Source organism: Atta colombica, unplaced genomic scaffold, assembly GCF_001594045.1.
Source record: "Atta colombica isolate Treedump-2 unplaced genomic scaffold, Acol1.0 scaffold147, whole genome shotgun sequence".
Classification (NCBI taxonomy): domain Eukaryota; kingdom Metazoa; phylum Arthropoda; class Insecta; order Hymenoptera; family Formicidae; genus Atta; species Atta colombica.
This window is the reverse complement of record NW_017259236.1, coordinates 754527-780951: the sequence shown is the minus strand read 5'-3', so window position 1 is coordinate 780951 and position 26425 is coordinate 754527. Positions and strand designations below refer to the sequence as shown.

Here is a 26425-nt window from a genome sequence, read left to right as displayed (position 1 = left end):
ATACGCGCGCGCGCTTATGGGTCTCTCTCTCTCTCTCTCTCTCTCTCTCTCTCTCGTGCGTGTGTGTGCGGTGTGTGTGTGTGTGTGTGTGCGTGTGTGTGTGCGTGTGTGTGTGCGTGTGTGGGCGCGTGTGTGGGCGCGTGTGTGCGTGTGTGTGTGCGTGTGTGCGTGCGTGTGTGTGTGCGTGTGTGTGTGCGCGCGCGCGTGTGTGTTTGTTGGAGCTTTACTTATAAGCATTTTACATCAGAAACAAAAATCTTTTATAAATAAAATTAATATTTTCTGTAATTAAAAAGGTAATTAAATATATAATATAATTATGTCTAATGAAAATTCAAAAATGAATTTTTTCTCCAGGATTAGTATTATAACTCTGTTGCTGCGCTACAACAGAATAATTAGATTCGATGTAATTTTTTTGTTAACCCACTCTCCGAACAGTTTTTAAAAGAGTATAGGTGCAATACCAATAAAATAACACATTGTATTCATATTGAGATTTTTTTATTTCGTGTCCAGTATACTGACAATTCAAGTGAATGGTTAAGATGCTTTTATCATTTTTTTAGACAGAAATAGTTTTTTATGTAAAAACTTAAGTGAAAGGTGAAGTTGTAAACTAAGACAATTATCTGTTTCTATTCAACTCGATCTACTTCTATCAAAACCGGCGAAAAACCCCTGTGATGTTAACGTAATTTTAAATTTTATAAATAATTATAAACTTTATATCTACTGACTTCAATGAAACTAAAAAAGAAAGCAATTGCGACATTTTAAAACTAATTTCAGATCTTATATAATCTATAATTGATTTTAGATCTTAAGGTATTTTGAATGGTGCTCCATAGATGACGCAACAACCGACACAAACTCGATGTGGCCCACGATGTGTGTAGATGGATTGGCGCACAGGAGCACGCAGAATCAACTATTAGATCCCGGCACGACTAAATGGTTAGAAGAAGGATATCTCGTTCGCGTTTTGCGAATGCGTTTGTTTGTTACTGTGCTTGTACGTAAATCACTGTGACAAATGCAACTTATCAAATCTTAAAGCTTATAAAATTGGGGGTCTTTTTGGGATCAAATGAATATCATAAGCGGAAAAGACGAAAAGAAGAATAGAAGTACAAAGAAATACAAAAGGAAAAACGAAAGAAGAAAATAAAGATTGAAAACGATAACGAAAACGAAAGATGCAGAGAAAAACAGTAGAAGACAGAAGAAGAAACAAAAGAAGAGGAAGCATGATCACGAACACGGATGAAATGAGAACGTTAAGGATGTACGATAAATATTAAGAGAAAAGCGTGTACGATAAATATTAAGAGAAGATGAGAAGTATCGAATGAATAGTAAAATGAGCAGTAAGATGAATAACCTCATACAGATATTCCAGAAGGATACGCCCGAATATGCAGACTGAAAGGTGGAATTTGCGAGAAGACTCATGATCATTGATTTAATATCGTGCTGTAGTATCTTAAGACTGGAATACAACGAAGATAAGAAGGAAGTACAATAATAACACGAATTCTAGATGGATTGATAGATGTAAACACACATGTGCCTGAACAGGAAGACGTCAACGAAGAAAATAGTGAAATAAGCGAGGATGAAAACAATGAGGAGAATGAGAACATTAGTGGATGAAGAAGCACAAGAAGAGAGATATATAAAAGGGCTGATCGATACACGCATAAAATTTTCGATAACTTATCGAGATGTAGAAAACTTGATCAAAACTTTTAGCGGCAAAGACGCTTATCCGACAAATAGAGACATAGATAGCTGAATTTGAAGACGCAGCGGATCTTTTTCAATGGACAGAACAAAAGGTATTTGTAAAAAAATCGTTAACTGGACGAAGCGAGGATGCTTATTAAAAGTGAAGTGTGATTAGAACATGAAAGGAGCTGAAACCAATTATGCAGGATAAATTCTCTAATAAGGATAATAATGCTCAAATACATGCTAAGAGAAATTTGAAGAAAGACACAGGAATGTCTATTTGATAATTAGCGTCGAAGCAAAATAGAGCCGGAGACACTCATCCAATATGTACAATAATTGACGGCATCCAACGGATGAAGAATAAATTGATATCATATAGCGTCAAGAGTGAATTTTAAGTAAAGATTGAAAATACACGAATCTATTCGCAAGAAAAGTTCGGAAGAAGGAAAGATGCAAGAAAAGAACAATGCAGTGAAGAAGCAAAAAATATTTAGAAAGCCAACAAGATCACTAAAAAGATAGGGCAACAATCAGATCTAGAATGATGATATAACTGTGAAGCCAAAAGACATCAATCATTAATCGAAAGACTGTAAGAAAAGAAAGCTAGATAAAAAATGTTTTAGTCCTCCTGGAGGTGGAAAATTATCACCTGGACAGTGAAATTGTAGCAAAGCAAGTATCGGAATGGCTCAAGGAAAGGATAATGAAAGAATGCACATTAGAATATGCGAGTCTGATAATCGTAGTGAGAAATAAGGATGGATCATCATAGGTTTGTATATCGTAAGTTAAATGGTCGTAGAGAAAGATGGACATTCGTTACCGCTCATTAAAGATTTATTAGAAAAATTGAGAAATTCGAGTGTTCAATATATTAGATTTAAAAAATGATTTCTCCTATATGCCGACAGAAAATGACAGCAGGAAATGCACATTTGTTACACATTGTGAACAGTATCAGTTCTCAAGAGCACTTTTCGTATTGCAATTCTTCACGAGTATTTCAGAGATATGACAGGATAGGCTATTTTTCTCTTTCCACGCTAATAATCGAAAAAAGTGCAGGGAAAAATATTTTAGGCCAAATTTTGTGACTTGTGAGGAGGACATAAGATAATACCATTTGATTTTGGATGTTGTCAATATCTGGACAGTCATTTTGAATTTTCTAAATGGAACCCTCAATTTTTCATTGTATATTCTTATATATCTCATCTCTTATATATCTCATTGTATATTCTTATATATTCTTATATATCTATAGTTTACCTTAAGAGCTTTTCAAAACTTTAACTATAATAAAATATTTCCTCATTAAGTACTTTGCAAGTTATAGGGCTTGAAAGTTATAACAACGCCGGCATTAGTATTACCCAAGATGTCTGACCGATATCTTTTGAATGTTATTAAAGATCATGACCTGGGTAATATTTGTCAAGATTAAGGTTATTGAAGTTCTTCTTTTCATTTTTGCATCAAAAATTCATTTCTGTAAAAATAAAAATAAGAGGTATCTCCAATAGTTTTACTATTGACAAGGTTATATATTATCCAGGTTATAATCTTGAACAATTCTAGAGGTTTTAGTCATCGGATATCTTGGATGCCGGCGGTGCTGTAACTTTCAAACCCTGTCACTCACAAAGTACTTAAAGAAAAAAAATTTTATTATAATATTTTGAAAAGTCCTTGAGATATGCTACAGGAATATGTAATGAAAAATTGAGAATTCCTTTTAAAAAATTCAAAGTGACCTTGCTCTGACCTCAACAACGCCCTCCAAGATCAAATCAATAATACAGTCTTATGTCCTGATCAAAATCACAAAACTTTCGTCTGAACTTTTTTTTTTAAATTGCACTCTTTTCGAGTTATCAGCATGGAAAGATTAAAATGGCCTACTCTGTACAAATACGGTATTTGGGATTTAATTAGGCAAAACGTGGTGCTATTGTATGTTGACGACTTAATTACATATACTTGCAAAAAATGAACAAGAAGTTTCAAATCATTTACAATTAGTATTAAAAATCGCTAGCGAATACGGCTTGCAGATCAATTTTAAAAAGTGTTAATTTATGAAAAGAGCTATAGAATTTCTAGGTCATGTTCTAGAAGAGAATAAAATCTATCCTTCATCAGGAAAAATTAAAGCAGTAATTGATTTTTCAAAGCCAAAATGGTTGAAAGAGTTTTAAAGTTTCATAGGATTGTCAGGTAAAAAAATTTATTTTATTATATTTGGTAGATAGATGAGCTCTTTTATTAGAAGATTATGATTAGAACATAGGAGTACGTGTCGACATGATGAAACATATCGATATATTAAATAGGTATGCGGTGACAGTAAACTGATTAAAAATTAGCAGAATCAAGACAACAAAATGAAGGCTCTGAAAGAGATCATGAGAAATAAAATAATTATCACGCACTATGCTACGAAGTGAACAGAAGAACTTATTTACCAAAAGTATTCATGATCTAAAACAATGCTTTAGATGCCTTGACAACATATATCAAGGTCAATGTCATTGGAGTTGGGTCCCCTTTTGCCAATGTTTATCAATAACGAAATAACTGACATGAATGGTAAAACTAGATTCTAAGAAATTACTTATTTAGTACGTTTTTATTTAAAGATATTAATGTCAATGTTATATCAGAATTATTTTGTAAAGTAACATTTAAGTTAAAATTCATGTTTTAATTTAAAGTTTCGTTGCACATCATGTGAGATACATGAATAGCCAGATGTAGGAATTAATTTTAGATTTTAAGGCTATTTTGAATGGCGTTCCATAAGTGACGCGACCAGTATGCATAAACTCGATGAGCTCCACCACCGACGAGATACTATTAATACTGATGAAATCCTCGCATATGTGTGAATATTGAAGTGATTAAGAGTTCAAAATTGATAATATTGTACTAATTTTATGATTTATTAGTTTAGTAGACATATTTAAGCATTTAGAACTCAATAATATTTTTTTCTTTAAAATTATGATTTCAGTGTTATCGTCAAAGTTTGATTATCAACAGAGGTGATAACTGCAGAAAAAAAATTGCAATTTTTCTGCAACATACAGAGACATTATAGCTTTACAAATATTTATTTATGGAACATTTATGTAATAAAAAATCATGAATTTAATATGAGTCAAATATTTATGTTAATAATAATAAATTTATATCAATTCGATAATGTCAGCGTTCTTCAATTACTTCCAGGACCTTGGAACTTTTTTTCGGGACCGTCGAAAATTTGCCCAGGGTTGATTGTCTTTAATAGTATCTCGTCGGTGGATTCATACAGATGAATTGCAGGGTCACACAGGGCCACATAGAGTCAGCCACTAATTTCCGGCAAGACTAAACGATTATTCCATTTATGTTTTGTGAGTACGCCCGTTTATCAATGTTTGACGTCATGTTATATATATTATATTGTAATAACGATTGAAATCATGGATATGGGTTTAATTCTTAATCTTAATAATTACTGACAGAAAAATCACACTAAATTGTCCGGAGAAAATAATTAATTATTACAACTTAATTTATTACAACTATTAACATCGATCGAAATTTGTTATATGGCTCCGGATGCCAATTCAGTACTTGAAAATTGCGAAACCGATTTTTTTGTGAAGCTGCGAAAAACAAATTAAAGCATATTATCTCAGAATACTTAGAGACGGACATATCTTTAGAAAATAATGATTACATAGTTAAGGCTCATTTACGAAACTCCGTGTACGCTTATATGGTTACACCTTAAAAAATTGCATTGCAAGAGCGTAAGCAAATCCGTCAACGTATCAATGATCTGCTTGATCGTAAAATCATCAAATTGGATATTTCGCCATATTGTGATAGGATAGTTCCTGTAAAAAAGAAAAATACAGATCTGCGATTATACGTAGATTTATGTCCGCTAAACGCACGTATTCACGAGCAAAAATATTCGTTTCCTCTAATCAAAGATTGTTTAACAAGGTTATCGAATAAATTTTCGCATCATTAAAAGATGGATTTTTAATAAAAGTACATCCTCGATGAAATATTTTTCGTTTGTATTTAACACTCGACGGCAATTTGAATATGTTCATTTATCCTTCGGTTACTCTGAACCATCTGCAGAATTTCAAAAACGAGTTGTTCAGATTTTGCAACCCTTCATTCGCGATAATAAAATTTTCGTTTACATATATACCATAGATATACATATACTGTTTTACAATTCAATAGACTCAAATCTATAAATTTGAAGAGATACTGATTATTTTGAATTACGGATTTGAACTCAATTTAAAAAAATTTCTATGTAAGAAAATTGAATATCGGTTACATAATTGGGGATAACAATATGACACTTAGTAAAGTGAACGGCACACACAGGCCATTCAGAATTTCTCGTGATCAAAATCAGTATATAATTTATAATAATTTCTTGGTCCCGCAAATTATTTTAGAAAATTCAATTAGGACTATTCCATAAAGACTAAACTATTACTCAATTTGTTAAGAAATAATGCCGAATTCGAATTCAGTAACGCGTGTATAGATCTATTTAATAAATTAAAAGAAGAGCTTACCCCGTCTTGCGAATATATTGTCCCATCGCGCCGACGGAATTGCATTCAGATGCGAATAGCCTGAGTTTGGGCACTATTTTGCTGCAAAAATATAAGGATAGTAATTAGACTCCGATCGCGTATTTTAATAATAAGACAATTAATAAATCGGTGGCCCACTACCATAGCTTCAAACTTGAAATGCTACGAGGACAAGTCAATAAGTTCTTAGAAAATTTGTAAAAAGGCATTCGCAGAGTCATGTCATATTACTTTTTGACAAGTAATATCTCTCAGCTGATTACTATCAAATTTTGAGCGGAATTCATCGCGTGTTTCTGTATACGCGATTAAAGCGAACAACCTTTGTATTTTTTGCAAAATGGAAAAAAACGAGTTTCGTGCAGTGATCAAATATCTACATAAAGGTTGAACGTCAAAAGAAATCAAAGTTGAGTTGGATAATGTTCATAACATATTTGCATCAGCGTTTGCGACTGTATACAATTGGATGAATGAATTTAAACGTGATCGTACACATGTGATGCCTCGTTCGGAACTTTAATTGAGGCATGCCAGAAATCATCGATAAAGTCGATATTGTTTTGACTGATCGATGAGTGCAAGTGCGAGCTTGTTGAAGCATAGTGATCACATGGCAGTGATTTCAATTTTACACGACCAATTGGATATGAAAAAGCTATCGGCAAGATGGGTGCCGCATTTACTCACTGTGGACCATAAGCGACCATGTGACGATTTCAAAACAATGTTTGAAAATGTTTCAACGTAATCCAAATGAATTTCTGCATCGATTCATTACTATAGAAACATGGATCCATTACTTCACACATTTCGAAACGAAGGAACAGTCAATGGACTCCACTGGTTGAACCAACTCCGAAGAAGGCGAAGACCATAAAATCGGCCGGAAAGGTGATGGCCACAGTTTTTTGGAATGTACGCGGTATAATTTATATCGATTACTTTCTGTCGAAGCAAATGCTTAATAGCGATTATTATGCAGCCTTACTGGACCATTTCAACAATATTTTAAAGAAAAAACATCCCCATTTGGCAAAGGAGAAAGCTCTTCCATCAAGTCGGGCTCACATGTGTTCGGCACCGATGGTCAAATTCAACGAATTCCGCTACGAATTGCTTCCCCATCCAGCATATTCGCCAGATTTAGCCTCCTGCGACTATTTCCTGTTTCCAAATCTGAAGAAATGGTTCGGAGGAAAGAGATTCATTACCAGAGAGCAGAGAGCTCATCGCCGAAACAGAAGCTTATTTTGAAGGGTTGGACAAATCATTCGGACGGCTTGAAAAAATTGGAGAATCGTTGGATTAAGTGTATCGAGCTAAAAGGAGACTATGTTGAGAAATAAAAATGAATCGATCAAAAAAAATATGTTTTACTATGTTTTCCTAAACTTACTGACTTGCCCTCGTAGCTATTGTTCAGACGATTGAGAGCTTTTACATATATTTTTATGGAATAGAATTTACAGTAATTACAGATTGTATTATACAATTGACTAAAATAATTTTAATTTATGACATATCGTAAACCTGCAAGTGTAATGATAACGTATGATCTCAATAATTGTGATTCGCTGTTTCCGGAATCGTTAATTTAAACGTATTCTCGGAGATGGCAAGTAAATATACATAGACACCGAGTCGTCCCTGTTCAATAATGCTTGCGATCGACATTTCATTCAAAATATGCGTGTATCTCCTGTTTTAATCACGCTGTCTATCTCAAATGACACGCGATCCCCCTTTCGAAAAGTTGACTATCGCACACACGTTCCGCATGCGAAAGTTCAGTTCTCTTCCCGATCCCGATCAATATGGATCATCTATCGATACTCGCGCTGAACGAATCTTATCCCGAATATTCAGAGCAAATCACACCGAAGTTTCATCGCGTATCAACGCTGTATTTTGTCACGTAATGTTATCGATATACTATCTTGATCAAAAAGTTCCCGGAATTTAGAAAATTCAAAATATAAGTTTTATTCATCAAAAGTGATATTGTCCTCTTCAAAGTACTTCCCATCGATTGCAACGCATTTATGCCAGCGCTTGATCCAGCTCTCGAAATATTTCTGGAACTCTATTGTCGGTATAGCCATGAGAGCCGTCTTCGATTTTTCCATTACCTCCTTTCGGCTGTTAAAACGCGTTCCCCATAATGGTTTTTTGACTCGATCGAACAGAAAAAAATCGCAGGGAGCTATATCAGGTGAATTCGATGGCTGTTGGATGGTATTCGTTTCATTCTTGGTCAAAAATTCACGGATAATGAGGCATTGTGCGACGGTGCATTATCATGGTGCAAAATCCACGAGTTGTTTGCCCACAAATCCTTTCTTTTTTGGCGAACTGCTTCATGCAAACGTCTCATAATGCTCAAATAATACTCCTTATTAATTGTCTGACCTTCTGGCAAAAAAGATGTACAATACCATTGTAATCCATGAAAACCGTGAGCATCGCTTTCTTTTTCGACTGAAAACGACGTGGTTTTTTTAATCTTGGCTCATTTGAAGCTTTCCATTCACTCGCCTGATGTCTGGATTGCGTGTCGTACTCATAAACCCACGTCTCGTCTCCAGCAGTGATGCGTTTGATGAATGTTGGGTCGGATTCAGCCTTGGAAATCATGTCTTTGATGACAACGCCGTCCCTTTTTTGCATGAAATTCAGTTCCTTCGGGACCAACTTTGCAGCAACACGGCGCAAACCCAAACCATTAACTACAATGTCCTGAATGGATCCATAAGCAATGTTTAAGTTCTCTGCCAGCTCTCTGATAGTTAATTTGCGGTTATTGATCAACATTTCTCTCACTTTATTGGTGTTTTCGTCGGTTTTCGATGTCGTCGGCCTGCCACTGCGTTCGTCATCCTCGACGGATTCACGACCACTTTTGAAGCGTTCATGCCATTCATAAACGGCTGTTTTCTTTAGAATATCACTGCCGAAACAGTTTCCCAATATTTCCAAGATTTTCACACCATTCAATCCATTTTTAACGCAAAATTTAATACAAACTCGTTGCAAATTCAATTCCATTTTTAAAAGTGTAAAAAATCGAAAATACAATACGTACAGAGGTAGATATATTCAAGACGGCGTAACTTTTACAAATGTCAAGCTACGGTGATAAAATTTGATGGGAATGTCAATGATAGATGTGGCAACCTAACCAAAAAAACAGAACTCAAATCAGCTGACTCAGAGCATCACCTGATGGTAATTCCGGGAACTTTTTGATCAAGGTGGTACGCGTACTGCGAGGGCATTCAGTGCGCGAGAATTGCCTAAGTTTCAAACCAGATTTGCGATCTCGCAATTCTGCCTAACTGCTGCGAGAAGATATTCAAAATCGTATCAAGTATAAGTTATATGGCGTGCATGCGTCTAACCGAACGATCAGTCATCGGATTACGAGCATCGCTTACCGTTCGCTTCGAATAAATCTTAATTCCGACTAACGAATAAAGTTTAAAATTTATTACAACAAAGAGAGTCGTCATTATTACACGCCTTGAGCAAGCCTTCCATATAAGATGATACCAACGTCACACACAAATATATTTTGGTGCCTTCGAGCCAAATCGCCAAGGAAAGTTATTGTTTGTATGTTTTGCTTGATTCTCAAACGTTCCGCGTTGTGCCTTTTCCGTTGAAAATCACGTCTCTCGACGAACTGATGAGAACCAGCAGATGAGCGCCATATCTTGCACACTCACTAATTTTAAGAAGCTGAGATTAAGATGACACGTGCCATAATGCAGCAACGCTTTGCAACCCTTAAGGAGACCTTCGCCAGATGCCAGGAGCTGGATTGCAAAATTACGCTGGCTATGGACGAGAAATTGAAGACAATCCAAGTATACTTCACCCAAAACTACTTTCTGAGGAATAGTTTTTTCAAAACTATTTTCACGAAGCTGCCGACTACATGGCTGGACTGTCACAAAGTCCGCAAACCCCGTCCCGTTATACATGATGTAAGTGATCAATAACTCGTTCCGGTCATCGTCACTTCCGGGGTCAATCTGACTTTTGACGGGAATTTTGACAAATGGGAAAGCTTTCGTGATAAATTCAAATCAATGATTCATAATGATCAAAGTTTAACGAATATCGAGCGCATGCATTATTTATGTTCCTATGTAAAAGGAGGTGCAAATAACGCTCTTGATCACCTCGTGGTAACCAATGATAATTTCATTATCGCGGAATATTCTCGATTCTCGATATGACAATAAACATAGCCTTATTACGATACATTTGCAATCGCTTTTCAATTTCAACCGTCATTCAACCGCTCACAACCGAGAAACCTCTAACGATCTTCGCACGCTTCGCGATCAAACCAATAAAGCAATACAAGCTCTGAGGAATCTCGGTTGTGCTACTGAATATTAAGATGATTGGCTTGTTTTCCTTGCACAAAAATTCATCACGAAAAATTTGGGAACTTAAACTCGGCGACACCGTAGATTAATTCGCGTTTTTCGCGAACTTGATCAATTTCTCGCATTCGCGCGTTCGACCATCACACCTGCGAACGCAACGGAAAAATCACAGACAACTAAAAAGAAAACTCCCGCCTTACATACCGTTTTGTTCTTGTGCTCATTGTGCAAAGCGAACCATCTATTATATTCTACGTTCCTAAAACAAACTCCATCCCAACGTTTTGAATTCATTAAAAACCAGAAATGTGTGTGAATTGTTTTAGTACGAAGCATGCTGTGAAAGATTGTATCCTCGCGCGTGTCGACAGTGTAATATACGACATCACACGTTGTTACATATTAAATAATTCCATTAAGTCGATATTAAGCAACTGCCGATGTCCGCACCCATGAGCGAAAGTGTAATCGCCGTCGCTACGCACTTATTATCGAAAACCATAGCACCGAGCTCCAAAATCTTGCTCGCGACTCTGTGTGTGTGTGTGTGTGTGTGTGTGTGTGTGTGTGTGTGGCGAGTTTTTTTTTATTCACCTCATAAACATTTTGTCACCGTTCGCGCGCTAATTGATCAAGGATCCATTTCTACGTTTACTCTGAATTGCTTGCTTAATGCCTTCGCCTTTCAAGAATTTATCACTTCGTTTCCGGCATTAGCGAAATGCAGTCCATCGTGCATCACGCTGCTCAGATTACTCCGGAGTATCGCAACGGACCTGTTTATACTCACACGATACGGGAATCAACATGCGGGATAGAGGATGCGGTATTTGACAGCAAATCATGGGAAAGACATGCGAGATAGAAAAATGCGGAAGAGCGCTAATTGACTATTCTAACGCATCCTCTATCTCGCAAGCTGATTCCAGTATCGTGTGATTTCATCTTAACTCTTCTTAGAACAACTCGTAAACGATAAAGATGCCGAATTTCCGTTTGCGGTTCCCATTCATCAGACATATGTTGATGATTGTGCTTTTGGCGCAGACGATCAGATTCTTGTCAAACATGCGATCAATTGATAGAATTATTAAAGAAAGGAGGCTTTCGCCTTCGAAAATGGGCGAGCAACGTCACCGCTCTGTCCGATCTTGATCGGACTGCGGATCATGATTTAACCACTCATAAGATTTTTCACTACGATGAGCACTTTAAAGTTTAGGAATACTTTGGAATCCTAAGACAGATATCTTTCAATTCCACGTGACCGTACTGTCATCATCCGAACAAACCAAATGAGCCATTCTGTCAATCATCGCAAGTTTTCGATTCTTTAAGATGGGCTACTCCCATCAATATTATCACCAAAATTTTTATGCAGTACCTGTGGTCATTCTAATGCCGGTGAGATGACGAAATTCTTAGCAATATCTTGATGCTGGTCCGATTACCATCAATGACTTCTATATTTCAATTAGCATTCCGTGCTAGACTACTTACATCTCATACTCTACATTGCCCTTCATGGGTTTTCCGATGCATCGACTGGCTTTCGCTGCCGCAGTGTATTTCCGTACCGTTAATTTAGACGGCTCAATTACCGTCTCTCTTTTCGTCGCCAAATCAAAAGTGTTCCTGTTAAAACGATCAGCGTCCCGCGTTTGGAATTATTCGCTGCGTTGCTTCTCGCTTACTTGATTTCATGTGCTCAGCGCTGCAGTTACCGAATCTCGAGTGTCACTGTTGAACCGACTCCACTATTATACTCGCCTGGTTGAGTCATCTTCCCGATGGAATTTATCGACAATCGTGTTTCGGTTGTGCAATCACTCCTTTCTGGAGTTTCTTGGTATCATATTTCGACACATACTAATCCCGCGGACTGCGCACCTCGCGGTCTCGATCCCAATCTTTTCGAGACACATACTTTATGATGATCAGGCTCTCCCTCTATAGTTGCATTATCCTCCTGACTGAACTCGTGCTCTTCAGTATCTTTCGATGTTTTTTTCGAATAACGTCCAGAATCTCCGATATGTGCATTGCACGCTATTGGAATTTTGCATCGCGTTATTCTTCGTGACCAAAGTTGCTATGAACTACCGTTTATGCACCGTTTTAAGTCGACTCCAACACTTTAAAAACTCGCAAGTTAATATCATAACTTTGCTCCCCGACGAAATTCAGAACGCCAAACGCTACTGGCTCAAAACAATACAGTTAAACATGTTTCTCATCAGCGCCCGCTACCGAAGAACAGTAGAGAAGAACAGTCCGCTCTCTGTTCTCAATCCTTATATGGACGAGGATGGACTTATTCACATTTGAAGAAGACTCCGTCGAGCTTGCCTTCCAGGAGCGACGAGGAACTCCATTGTCTTACGCGCACACCCGCTAGTTAGTACTCATCATCCAGCCTCATCATCTTAGAACGTTGCATACCGATTCTCAATTAACGCTCGTGTCATTGCAACACGAATTCTGGATTCTTCGGCCCAGCGTTCGATCCGTTCTTCACAAGTGCATACCATATACACGTGAACGTGCCGACGTGCCCGTCGAACTCATGGGCGACATCTCGGCTACAAGAGTCAATCGAACCGCTGCGCTCCATACGGGCATTGATTACGCAGGTCCGATCGCTGTCCGAATAGCTCCCGCTCGAAGGCATATATTGCAAAAGGCGTATATTGCAAAAGGTCTATATTATTCGTATGCCTCACGACTAAAGCTTTACATTTAGAGCTTGTCAGCGATTATACCTCTCCTTCCTTTGTAGCAGAGTATCAATGATTTGTTTCTCGCTGAGGACTACCGACGTCCATGTGTTCCGATAACGGAACCACGTTTCACGGCGCCGATCGTGAATTGTCCGATGCACATGCAAAGCAATTCGCGATCTTAATTTCCGCAACCGACTTGCTACTGACAGAACTACGTGGCATTTCCTATCCCCTGCATTGCCGCACTTCGGCGACTTGTGGGAAGCCGGCGTTATTGCTCCCGCCGAACCAAGTGTGTTTGACTTAAGTGAAAATAGACTTTCGCGTTGGTAAATGGTTCAACAAATAATCGAAGATTTTTGAAGATTTTGATCCGGTGATTACTTGCATACCCTTCAACAACAACGTTTAAAATGGCGCGTTGTCCGACGACTAGCCAAATCGTCCTTGTGCGTAACCCTCTGACTTCAGCGAGCCAATGGCAACTCAGTCGGATCACGGCGTATTATTCCGGCGATGACGATTTGATTCGCGTCATAACTGTAAAAACAGGTCCAGGAATACAGGCGACCAATTGTGAAATTTTGTTTTCTACCCGTCATGGTGGGCAAAGCTGTCGTTGAACTTATCTGATGTTACAGTATCGCGAATCGTAAGCTTCGATTGATTGCGTCATAATTATTATTATTTTGTATCAATTCATTTTCATTGATATACCATTATTGTATCTTGCGTGCTTTGATGTGAATTATTTCGAATGCCTACATTTGAGGCGGGCGATATGTTCCGGAATCATCGTCAATTTAAATATATTCTCGGTTGTTGCAAGCTCATAGACTCTGAGTCATTCCTGTTCAATCATGTCTGCGACCGACATTTCGTTCAAAACATGCATGTATTTCGCTCCTGTTCTAATTACGCTGCCTATCTCAGGTGGCACGCGACCCTCCTTGCACAACACTCGAAAAGTTGACTATCGTGCACACATTTCGCATGCGAAAGTTGAGTTCGCTTCCCGATCCCGATCAATACGGATCATCTATCGATACTAACGCTTAACGGATCTTGTCCTGAATATTCACAGCGAATCACACTGTAGTATCAACGCTCATCACATAACATTATCAATATATCGCGTACCGCGAGGGCATTCAGTGCCTGAATTTCCAACGAGATTTGCCGGTCTCGTTACTGCTACAATACAATACACTTTCTTTTGAACGGCTGCGAGAAAATTTCATTTTATTCAAAGTCGTACTAAGTGCTAGTTATACGTGCACGCATTCTAATTGAACGCATTGGAATATCGCCTACTGTACGCTTCAAATAAATCTTAATTCTGACTACTAACAAATAAAGTTTAAAGTATTATAAGAAAGCGAGTCGTTATTATACGCCACCTTGGCAAGTCTTCCATACAAGGTGACACCAGCGTCACACACAAACTTTTCAATAATAGTATTAGGTGTACAACTTTGCTTCCGTCGTTTTCCTATAGATGGTATTCTTTCCTTTAGCGGTAAGTGGTGGTCGAAATAAATAGATCATAGACGTCATACAATAAACTTGGGCATCTGTCAACATAACCCCATAGAAACATTAGTCGATTTGTGTCTGCATCATAAAGTTATTCTCGATTGAAAATGTCAGTTTACGAGCCAAATTCTCGTCATTTGCGGGAGGTTTTAATTTTTTGCTTCAATATGAAGAAATCTGCGGCTGAAGCTCATCGAATGCTCTCAAATACTTATGGTGAGGCCGCTATTAGTGAAAGAACGTGTCGTGAGTGGTTTCAACGCTTCAAGAATGGTGATTTTGACGTCCAAGGTCATGCTCTGTATTTGGTGGAACCAGCTCGATGTAGTGTATTATGAACTGTTAAAATCGACTGAAACAATCACAGGCGATCGGTATCGAACGCAATTGATGCGTTTGAGCCGAGCATTGAAAGACAAACGGCCGCAATACAACGAGAGACACGATAAAGTGATTTTGCAGCATGACAATGCTCGACCCCATGTTGCGAAAGTGGTCAAGACATACTTGGAAACGTTGAAATGGGAAGTCCTACCCCACCCGCCGTATTCTCCAGACGTTGCTCCCTCTGACTATCACTTGTTTCGATCAATGGCACACGGCCTGGCTGACCAGCACTTCCGATCTTATGAAGAAGTAAAAAATTGGATCGATTCGTGGATAGCCTCAAAAGATGACCAGTTTTTTCGACGCGGGATTCGTACGCTACCCGAAAGATGGGAGAAAGTAGTGGCCAGCGATGGACAATACTTTGAATCATAAATGTATAACCAGTTTTTTACAATAAAGCCTCGAATTTCGGAAAAAAAACGGCGGAAGCAAAGTTGTACACCTAATATATAAGTAAAAATATTGGGAGTGTGCATTAATTTTCGGATATTGTTACTACCTTCACATTCACAACACTATTATATGACTTTAGTTTTCAGTATGTGTCATTTTGCCGAAATATAAACAACATTATTTTTTTGAGCATTTAATATGTTCAATTTTGTGTCAATAAAACGCAATTTGCGGGAAACTTTGTTTTTTTGCTTCTATTTAAAGAAAAGTGCTGCTGAAAACCAACGAATGCTGTCGGAAGCTTATGGTGATTATACTCCATTAATTTCAACATATGCGTACTGATTTCGACGCTATGAAGAAGGTGATTTTGAGGAAGACAAGGAACGTCCAGACCAATCGAAAAAGATTAAAGATAAGGAAATAGAAGCTTTACTCGATTAAGATCCGAGTCAAATGTAAAAAGAACTAGCAAAATCATTAAATATTGATCGATCAATGATTTTCAGACGTTCGAAAGCCATGAGGCTTTGGAATGATTCAAAAGTAAGGATATTGTGTGCCGTACGAGTTGAAGCCGAGGGACATCGAAAGGCGCAAAATGATGTTGCATCAAAGATACAGAAAAAAAAGTTTTTGTATCATATCGTGATGAGTGATGAAAAATGGATACGCTATGATAATCCGAAGCGCAAAAAATCATAGTGCAGGCTAGGCGAATCGCCGGCCTCGGGAGAGAAATATGCGGGACCCGCTAAAATCCCACCGGGTGTTCTTCGTTGGCTCCAACTCGGATGTCTCCGGGAACGCGTGCAACATACTTTTGGAGGCGCCCCGGACCTGACGGCCGTACAATCCTTTTAATAAGAATCAAGTCCTGAGAAGTGCCATGATTGGTCAGATTTTAAGTCCTTTTAAACGCCACCATTTGCGGATGTGATAATGAATCTGTAAATTGGTGTGAGTAATTGTTTAATATAGTAGTAAAAAAGGAGTGAACACAAAATCAGACTATCAATGGTGAAATTGTGTTTCCGGCCGGTATCTAGTATTAACATCCTTCCGCTCTTATGTTGTGATTTATGCTGAAGGGACTAGGCAGCCATAGCCGAACTTAACCCGACCATGAATGCTTTGACGGGATACCAGTCCCAGGATACCAGCTCTCCTCGTCCCACTCCCCCCCTCCCCAGCATACTGATGAAGGGGACATGATCCGAGTGACCGGCTCTTGCCACCTGAAGACCTAATCTTAATGGCGCTCTCAGAGGTCAAAATAATATGATTAATAAATAGATTATAGATTTTAAATTCTACAACTTTTGTATGAAACATTTTTTTCAGAAATGCTTATTTTTTAAGATAGATAGGGGTTCGGAATTTTTGTATATCCTGTATGTATAATTTAAAAGAAATATATAATAGCAAATAAAAAATCAGATTTCTTAAGAGAAAGACTCATCTAACTTTAAGACAGCAGTCATACAAAAGCATCTTAAATTAGATATCTTAAATTAGATATAAATTTGTTCAACTGTATTAAAAAGAGAGAGTGCTATTTTCCATGAATTTTCTATAATAAAAATCTGATCTCCAAAAGCAGAACCACATCGCAAGGCTAATGCCTTCACGAAATTCCCAATGATGTCTGAGTAAATATTTACTTTTACGCCATCTAAATGACCAAATGTCCAAATGACTTTCAATCATTATGTCTGTCTTCTAAGAGATTAAAGTCATTCATATTTTGCAACATTTCCTACTTGTTAAAAAGTTATTTATAAAACAAGTTCTCTATATGGATTTTCGACGTTCCATGTTAAACGAGGTCCACTCCATCTCCTGTTTGCCTAGAGACATTTAACTTTCCACATAAAACGAGATACACTCCACCTCTCTGTCTAGGGACATTTGATTTTTTATGCAAAACGAGGTTCGCTTCATCTTTTCTCTCTCTAGGAGCAAAACAAGATTTAAAATTATATATCCTTTTAAGCAGAAGAGTGTGAAATGGATCTCGCTTTGTGTGGAAGCCAAAAACCGATGTGGAACAGTACAATTATATAGATTTTTTATTGCCTCGTAAGCAAGGACTAGGATAAGGTGAACCTTTTAAACATGCTTTGTGTTTGTATGTATACGTTATACCATAACATTGAAAAATAAACATTGCATTTTTATGTTAAAGCATTATAATAATTCTTCTAATGATTTGGGAAAAAAACATATGAAACTACATGTTTTCTCCATCTTATTTATAATTATGAGTAGAACTCGGATTAATGTTGTAATGAAGTCGTATTAACTATTGCTAATTGTCTCTATAACATCTCACTTCCTCCGCCATAGTGCTGTTGCACCATCGCTCGCCATAGCTTTGGGTAAAGAATCATAAAGAATGCTACAGTCGACTCGAATACGTTGCATCAATCGCAAATAATCCGGATTCCAATTATGAAAGTCTTATCTACCTTACCTGCCTATCGCATCTGTTTTACGATTTTAATATATCACAAGAACATTATACAGAGTGGCCCATCAAATACGAAATAGATTGAATAACTTGTACAAAAATCTCTTGACGTACAATTCTTATTCTTAATTTCAACTTCAAAATGGGGGTGCCAATCCCTAAAAAATTTCAAACGAGAAAGGGGGTCAAATATTACATCACTGGAAAGGTCTTTCAATTCCCTACATTTCTACGATTAATTTTTTTAATTCGATCAATTTGTTTAGAAAATATAGAGTGTTAAATTTAAAACAAACAAAGCTTCATGTCTTTAAACTTTTTTCTTTATTATCTATCGAATCGGTTCATTAATAAGTTGCAAAGAATGGCATTTTCGGCATCATCTCATAGGATCCTTTTTTCTACCTCATAATTTGAATGGAGATGTGTATTTGGAATTGCTATAAGACATCATTAACCAATATTATTAACCAATATTATCGAAAATAATGAGCATTATTTCGAAAATCAATTGATATTTCAATAAGACGAAACTCTTCAGCATTACACGGTTTGAATATTTGGATAAAACTTTTCTGGGTCATCAGATTGAAACTAGGAACGTTATTGAATGGTCTTCTCGGTTCCTAGATTTATCGTCATTGGATTTCATTTTGTGGGATTACTTAAAAAATAAGATTTATGCAACACAACCAGTTTCTTTAAAAGATTTACGTTAACGTATCGTCGATGAATGCCGTGAAATCCCTCCACAAGCTTTAAAATATACGAGCAGAATTTTTTTTGTATGGAAGTCGATGAATATTTCGAACAATTACGCTAAATTACATGACGGTATGTATTTAGACATCCCTTGCAACTTATTAATGGACTGATTCAATAATTAATAAAGAAAAAAGTTGAAAGATATAAAAGTTTGTTTAACACTCTCTCTGTATCTTCTAAACGAATTGCTCAAATTAAAAAAATCAAACGTAGAAATGGAGGGAATTAAAAGATCTTTCTAATAATTTGTCATCTTTTTGTCACCCTTTTTCCCATTTGCAATTTTTTAAGGATTGGCATCCTCGCTTAAGGAGTCGAATTTAAGAGTAAGAATTATACGTCAAAAGATGTCCTCTCCACTCAACAAAAATCAACCTGTTTTTGTTTTCTCCAAAAATTATTTTTGTAGAAGTTATTCAATTTTTTTCTATGAGTTACACTGTGGCTATACAACAAAATTGTTATTCCAAAGACAATACAATTTCAATAAACGAATACTATAATTAGTCGAAATAACTTTTTTGTATCCAATCAACAATCCTGTACAATTAGTAACGTGTAAATGATGAAATATTATTGAAATATATTATCAACTTTATTTGTTAATAACTTTTAATAACTTTTAATAAGAAGCGTTAATGATCTTGACTTCCTTAAAATCAACATCAAGATCGATTAAAAGCGATTTGGAGCTATGTAAAATTTTATCAACTTGTGCAGATCATGATTGTGATTGTAAAACAGAATGTGAATATTTCCATTTAACTTGTTGCACGCTATATGATCATATAGTTAAGCTTTATCTAGTGGAAAATTCGAGATAAAATTCCGTCATACTTCAAAGTATTGGAAACTTTAAAGTTATAGCACAGCGTTGTGATCCTTTTAGGAACTAGGTAAAATTTTACAGATTCCTGATTCCCAATTGAGCCACGTGACTGCGCAACAATCTTCTTAAAATTTAGTTTCAAATATAAAAATTTCTTCTTGAATCCACCAGATGAATCATAATTATATTACCGTATTATATTACCATATGCGCGAGCGCGGGTGTCTAGTATGCCCCTGAGTCAGGCGTCAGTGTATGACGAGAGAGGGAGTTAGTCGCAGGTGAGCACGTGTCGTGGCCAGATCGACAGTTATTGTCCATGGCATCACGAATTATACATTTAATAATAAGCGGGTATTTATCAAAATCTTATATAATTGGAGGCTTGCCCGAGATCACGAAAACACAGATAACGGAATCGTGAATACGAAAAGTGATAAAGTCATGAAAACGACGAGTGATAAAGTTGGGTAATCATCTCTGCACGCGATACTAGAGTTAACAAGGTGTGAAAGTAAAAGTCGTTCAGGCGATCAAGTTGCTCGAATCGTCGAATGTTCGAATCGTTAAGTTGTTCAAATTGTTCAATCGTACAAGTCGTTCAAGCTAATTACATTGTTCGCGGAAACCATTATATTGCTAGTTTACATGTCAGTCACGAGTATACATGCCGATCATGTCGCAGGGCAATAAGGAGTCAAAGATTTAAAAACATATCGAAGAAGATAGCTTAAAGTTAAATCGGAAGTTAAGACGCTAATCGATCGAAATAGCAGTCGGCGAATAAAGATATACAAAGGATGATAAGACAAAGGAGACGGAAACCTTCAAACGAGATGGAAACCTTCGGTGAAGAAGGCGTAAAAGCATCGGCGCGAAACCGAGATGCGTGACTTCCACGCCGGTAAAGAAGATCTCGGGAGATGATCAGATGAAAGTTAAACGGTGGATAAACGAATTCGAGGACATAAGTGAACTGCTGCTGGAATAACCTACAAAAATCGCAAAAAAGCTGCTGCGAGATTCAGCAAAACAATTTATATCGCTACAGAAAGGAATAACTACTTGAAGATTGATCAAGAATTGCCTGTTGAGTGAGTTCGAAATAAAGCATAACAGCGCTATAATACAATACATGCACAGCTGATTAAGCGAAAGAGACAATCTCAAATGAGATATCGCAACAACACGCAATGCAGACGATAGTGAGTCAAGCGACATAGAGGAAGAATCACTTATTCAGTATATTATCAAGTGGAATACTTAACGAGGAGAACAATAAAAGCATCCTCTGTGGAGCAGATATCCTGACACAGTTGAAGAAAAATTTGATGAAAACACTTCGATCTAATGAAGAAAAAGTCAGACAAGAAATCGCGAAAGAAGCAACCTAAGACTGCTAAAGAGAAAAATACAGATAAGAGTGTAAAGAAAGCTAATCAAAAGGAACGAAAAGAGACAAAATGCTTTAGCTGTAGATCCAGTGAAAATAAAGCACGTGATTATCCACATAAAGACGAAGGACCAAAATGCTTAAGTGCAAATTTTGGATTGCTAAAATTGCAGCAAAATGTGATAACTTTAGTGAGACAACGAAGAAAGAACCGGAAGGTGAACGTGATAAATATGAGCAACCGCGTACCAACAGATAACGAGATAATAATAAATGATGATGACACGCCGATAATATCAATGATGGATACCGGAATCCACTACGCTATTGAAGTACAGCGAATATCAGTGGATTGATAGCTCACCCATTAATACGATATCCCATTCACTCTATGGATTAGAAAGATCTCAGATAACGATTGATATTTTTCGGACATACTTAATGATCTAGAGAGATCGGTACAAAACAGAAATATACATGTATCTGACGCAATGGACGAGAGGATGTTGCTAGAAAAAGGATTAACAAGGTAGATGGATATTCGGATGAAAGGCTTTCCATTAAGAAGTTGGAGAAATACTAAGAAGGAAGAAGACGCAGAAAAAAGAAAAAAAGAGGATAACAAAGATAATGAAGAAAAAAAGAGAAAGGAGACAATGATAGAAAAGAAAAGAGAGAACAACAAAGATGGTAAAAAGAAAAGCGAAAGGAAAACAACGGAGAAAACAATAATAATGAAGAAGAGAAAAAAGAAAATAACGAAGACAACACGAAAAGGAAAAGAGAAAAGAGTATAAAGTTGAGGAAGGCAATCGTGAGGAAGATGGAAATGGAAGTAAGGGGATCTACAAGAAAACGGTAAGGGAACTAGGCGCACTAAACTATACGCAAGTGAATCACACAGATGTCGACAAACAGTATCGTCATCAGATACAACAGCTAATTGACAACTACGTACTGAAGCAAAACAATCAGATCAATATTGAGACGAAGATCATACTACAAAATGAGACGCCAGTCTGTTTGAAGCCTCACCGGTTAGCGGTAAAGAAGAAGATCATCTTGAATGCACAACTTAAAGATTGATTGCGCAACGGCATCATCCAACAAAGCAGCAGCAAATAGCCCAATCGTAATCGTGCCGAAATCGAAAAAAAAGAACATATCAGGTTTGTGTGGATTATTAGTAACTGAACCGGAAGGTTCCCCATGCCTTTGATCGATGATTGTATCGATACATTAACTGATGGTCAAGCTATTCTTAGTGATGGACTTGAAGACTTCTTCCACCTGTAGATCGCTGCCGAAAGTCGTTAGTACCTCATTCGTCATACTCAACGGCCAATATGAATTTCTCAAGACTCCGTTCAGATTATACAATAGTCCTACATTTCTGCTTGGTTTATTGTTGAAGTCTTTCGCGATCTCAGTCGAAGGAACATCGTGTTCACATATATAAATGATTTAGTAATACCCAGAAAGACCAAAGCCGAAGCGCTGGCGAACTTGAAGGAGACGCTTACCGTTGCAGTTGAAGCGGGACTCGTCATCAATTGAAAGTAGTACAAATTCCTCCAGAGTATACTTGGGACACACGATAGAAGACAGTCATATTGGTTCCTCACTGATGGAAGTAAAAAAAATGTGAAAAGATTCCTACCCAAAGAAAACTATCCAGCTTTTTAGGCCTTATAGGGTATTTCCGTAAATTTAAATTACGGGATTACGCGAGAATTGCAAAGCCGTTATCGGAAATCCTGAAGAAAAATCGAAAATTCTGATTCGGAGAAGAACAACGACAATCGTTTGAGCAGTTGAAAGAGATATTGACGACAGTACCGATACTCCAATCAATCCAATGCAATCACAGAGCTACACGCTAATACCAGCAAGGAAAGATACAGGGCTGTGCTTCTACAAAAGCAAAAGGAAGAGAATTCCTTTAAACCGGTGAATTGTAGTCGTAAGATGACTGATACGGAAAGGAAGTATCATTCCTGTACGAGCTAAAGGCTCTAATTATTATGGCAACTATCAAGAAATTCAGAATTTATCTGTTGGGCATCAAGTTCAGGATCACCGAATGCTCCGCATTTAGAAGACATTAAGTAAAGTCGACATTTCAAAGATTGCAAGATGAACGTTGATCTTGAAGGAGTTCGACTCCTTCTATTTGGATGAGATCGAGAACTCGTCTCTGACATGTTGACGCATTCGGTGTCCACTCGGTGTCCATTCGATGTCCGGACACACTATCCAGTAATCGATAATCATAAACGATAGACTCATGTTGATTTTACAAACAACAAAATGAAGAGGAGAGGAATCATGAAAAAAGTCTTAGAAAAGGAACCGAAGATTATAGTTGCAAGAATGATATCTTGATAAAGAGAGTCATCGTGTTACCTTCTAGCATGCTTTACGATATAAAGCGCAAAACACATAACAATGGCCATTTTGGAATTAAGAAAATATCGGAAAATATCCAAAATTAATACTATATCCCTAAATTAAAAGAAAAAATCGAAAACGTACATGAGCTACTGTGTATCATGTATTCTTGCTGAGAAGAAACGAGAAAAGAAAGTGAGCTTAGGCCAATATCAAAGAGGGATACTCCGCTGTCAACGTATCATGTGGATCACTTCGGATCGATAGCGACGTTGAAGCTGTATAAATATCTCTTTGTTGTCGTTGATGTTTCTCCAAGTTCGTGTGGATTTATTTGATGAAAACCATAAATGCCAGAGAGGTATTAAAGAAACTACAGAGCCAACAGAAAGTATTTGGAAATTTATGTCGAATAATTAGCGATCAAGATTCGGCGTTTATGTCAAATGATTTTCAAAGTTACTGTTTCAAAGAGAAAAGAATATCGAACACATCCTGATTATAAGGCCTAGAGGAAACGGTCAAGAAGAACGGTCAAGTCGAGAAGGTGAATTGTATTGTTCATTATCATTATACTCATTCTCACTAAGCTGTCTCAGAATCATTCGGATAAGTGGTTCAAGTACATACATAGAGTACAAAACAGCGATCAACTTACCAAAGAAGCGTGGGAACTAGCCCGTTTGAAATCCTCTTCGATAAATGCGGACAAAAAAAGATCCGGAATTATTATCACTTATCGAATTAGAATCGGTAGCAGTCTTTAACGAAGGACAATGAGAATTAAGGAGACTGGAAAACATCGCCCGAGTTCGAAACGAAAATCGACGCACATATAACCGCAGATTAATTCCGGCAATTCAATACAATGAGGACGATCTCGTTGCCATCAAACGGATGCAGTACAGGCCGGGACAGAAAATTAAAGATAAATATCTCGGTTTCTAAAAGATTTCGAAAAGAAAACGAGCGCTACGAAGTAATTAAAGAAGCCGATGAACCCTGGATAACATCATCAGCGGACTATATAAAACCGTATGCATATCACTCGTCAGGGACCGAAGAAGGAATGGCGGACACGGATCCCTCGTATATTCCTGAGCCGGAGCGTCAGACAAGAACGCGAGAGAGAATTAATCGCAGGCGAGTGTGTGTCATGGCCAAATCGGCAGTCATTGTCTGTGCATCGCGAATTACATATATTTAATAATAGCGAGTATTTATCAAAATCCTACACATATAACATGTAACAAATTAAACAGAAATATTCACACTCCGTTCTACAATCATAGTCTATACAAATATTACAAATAATCAAGAGAGATACATATATTCATTTTACATTAAAAAATGAATTTACGACATTTAAATAAATATGTTTAGATACCAATGGGATCATTGCATACAGAAAATAAATATTTATTCGAATTTAAAAAATAATACTTAAATTAAGTGTAAATCTTTTGAATTAAATAAATATTTATTTATTTTAAATAAATTATCCCATTGGTACTATATAAACAAATATTTATTCAAATTTTTATGAACTTTTTTTTAGTGTAGCAACTACAAATGGAATCCTATGTTGTTAATAGTTTGCCGATCAAAAACGGAACTCATAACAATGTTCATATCATGAAATCAAAAAGATGAAGCATTGCACATGGTGAGGCAAGGCTCAAATTTCGATCAATCAAATATAACTATCAGCGTTTCACTGTTTACTGCGTATCCTTCGGAATGTTTCACCTTTCTGATTCTACCATAGCTCATACCATATTCCCATTTTCATCTTACCAGCTTTCGATTTCAAACATTCAAATCAATATTTGAACTACATATTGCAAATAATACAACGACTTACGGAATTTGATCTAAATCAATTTAAGCTAAGCTAATATTCGATCTAAAATATTTGATTTAACAGTAAGTTGATCTAAAGGAGATTTGATCTAACAGTGATTTAGTCTAAGGACACATTGGTATAAATAGTATTGTACTTTTGATCTAAAAATCGTTTAAAAAATATTAACTGGTGGAAAAATGTCGCTAAAATTATTCTTTGTTTTATAATAAATATTTTTCAGTGAAACTTCAGTGAAATTTAATAGAACTTCGCTGGAATTTCAGAAAAATAAACTTAATTAACATTTTACTACTAAAGTAAATATTATTGATTAGCATTAAATTAGCATTACGAAGTAGTACGCCCCGTAGCAGGAGAAGAGAGTGGGGTGGGAGTTACTTCGCGTAGAAAGTTATGCGCTCCCCTTTTTTTAGGTGAAAAAAATCTTACATCCTTCCAAGAAGTGATGATCTCTGAAGAGATCTTCTCACATGGAGAGGAAGACACCCCCAGATACGCTGAATCCGGGGATAGTACAGCATTCAATCCTTATGTCTTTACCCGGAGGAGTATGATATCGCTTACTGGCTAAAAACCTTACTGTGGTCATCTTTGCACTTAGAGGGAGGGGCCGGGGATTATCAGTGATACACTTCCAGTCTTCCTCGTGATCGATGATTGTGCCTCGATGTTAATCACACGTTTTAATTATTCTATGGAGGAAGAGGGACTGGGCCCTCTTTCCCCCCTACTCCCAGGATACGGTATTGTCGGGACTCGCGCCCTATTGCCTAAAATGGCTGAGAGGCAATTTATGCCTCTTTCATTCATCCGGCGACTAGGGGGGGGAGGGGGGAGAGGGGAGGATTTTCCTTCTTCCTTTCATCCTCCTTCTGCGACATAATTGTGTCAGAAATGAAGGAC

The 26425-nt window shown here is 37.1% G+C and overlaps 1 protein-coding gene and 1 pseudogene across 1 annotated transcript in view; both read left to right on the top strand.

The window, feature by feature from the left end:
- The window catches only part of LOC108685202 (odorant receptor 49a-like), a 170142-nt gene that overhangs the window by 108428 nt on the left and 35289 nt on the right, over nucleotides 1–26425 (top strand). The window lies entirely within an intron of this gene.
- LOC108685204 lies at nucleotides 6703–7711 on the top strand (annotated as a pseudogene).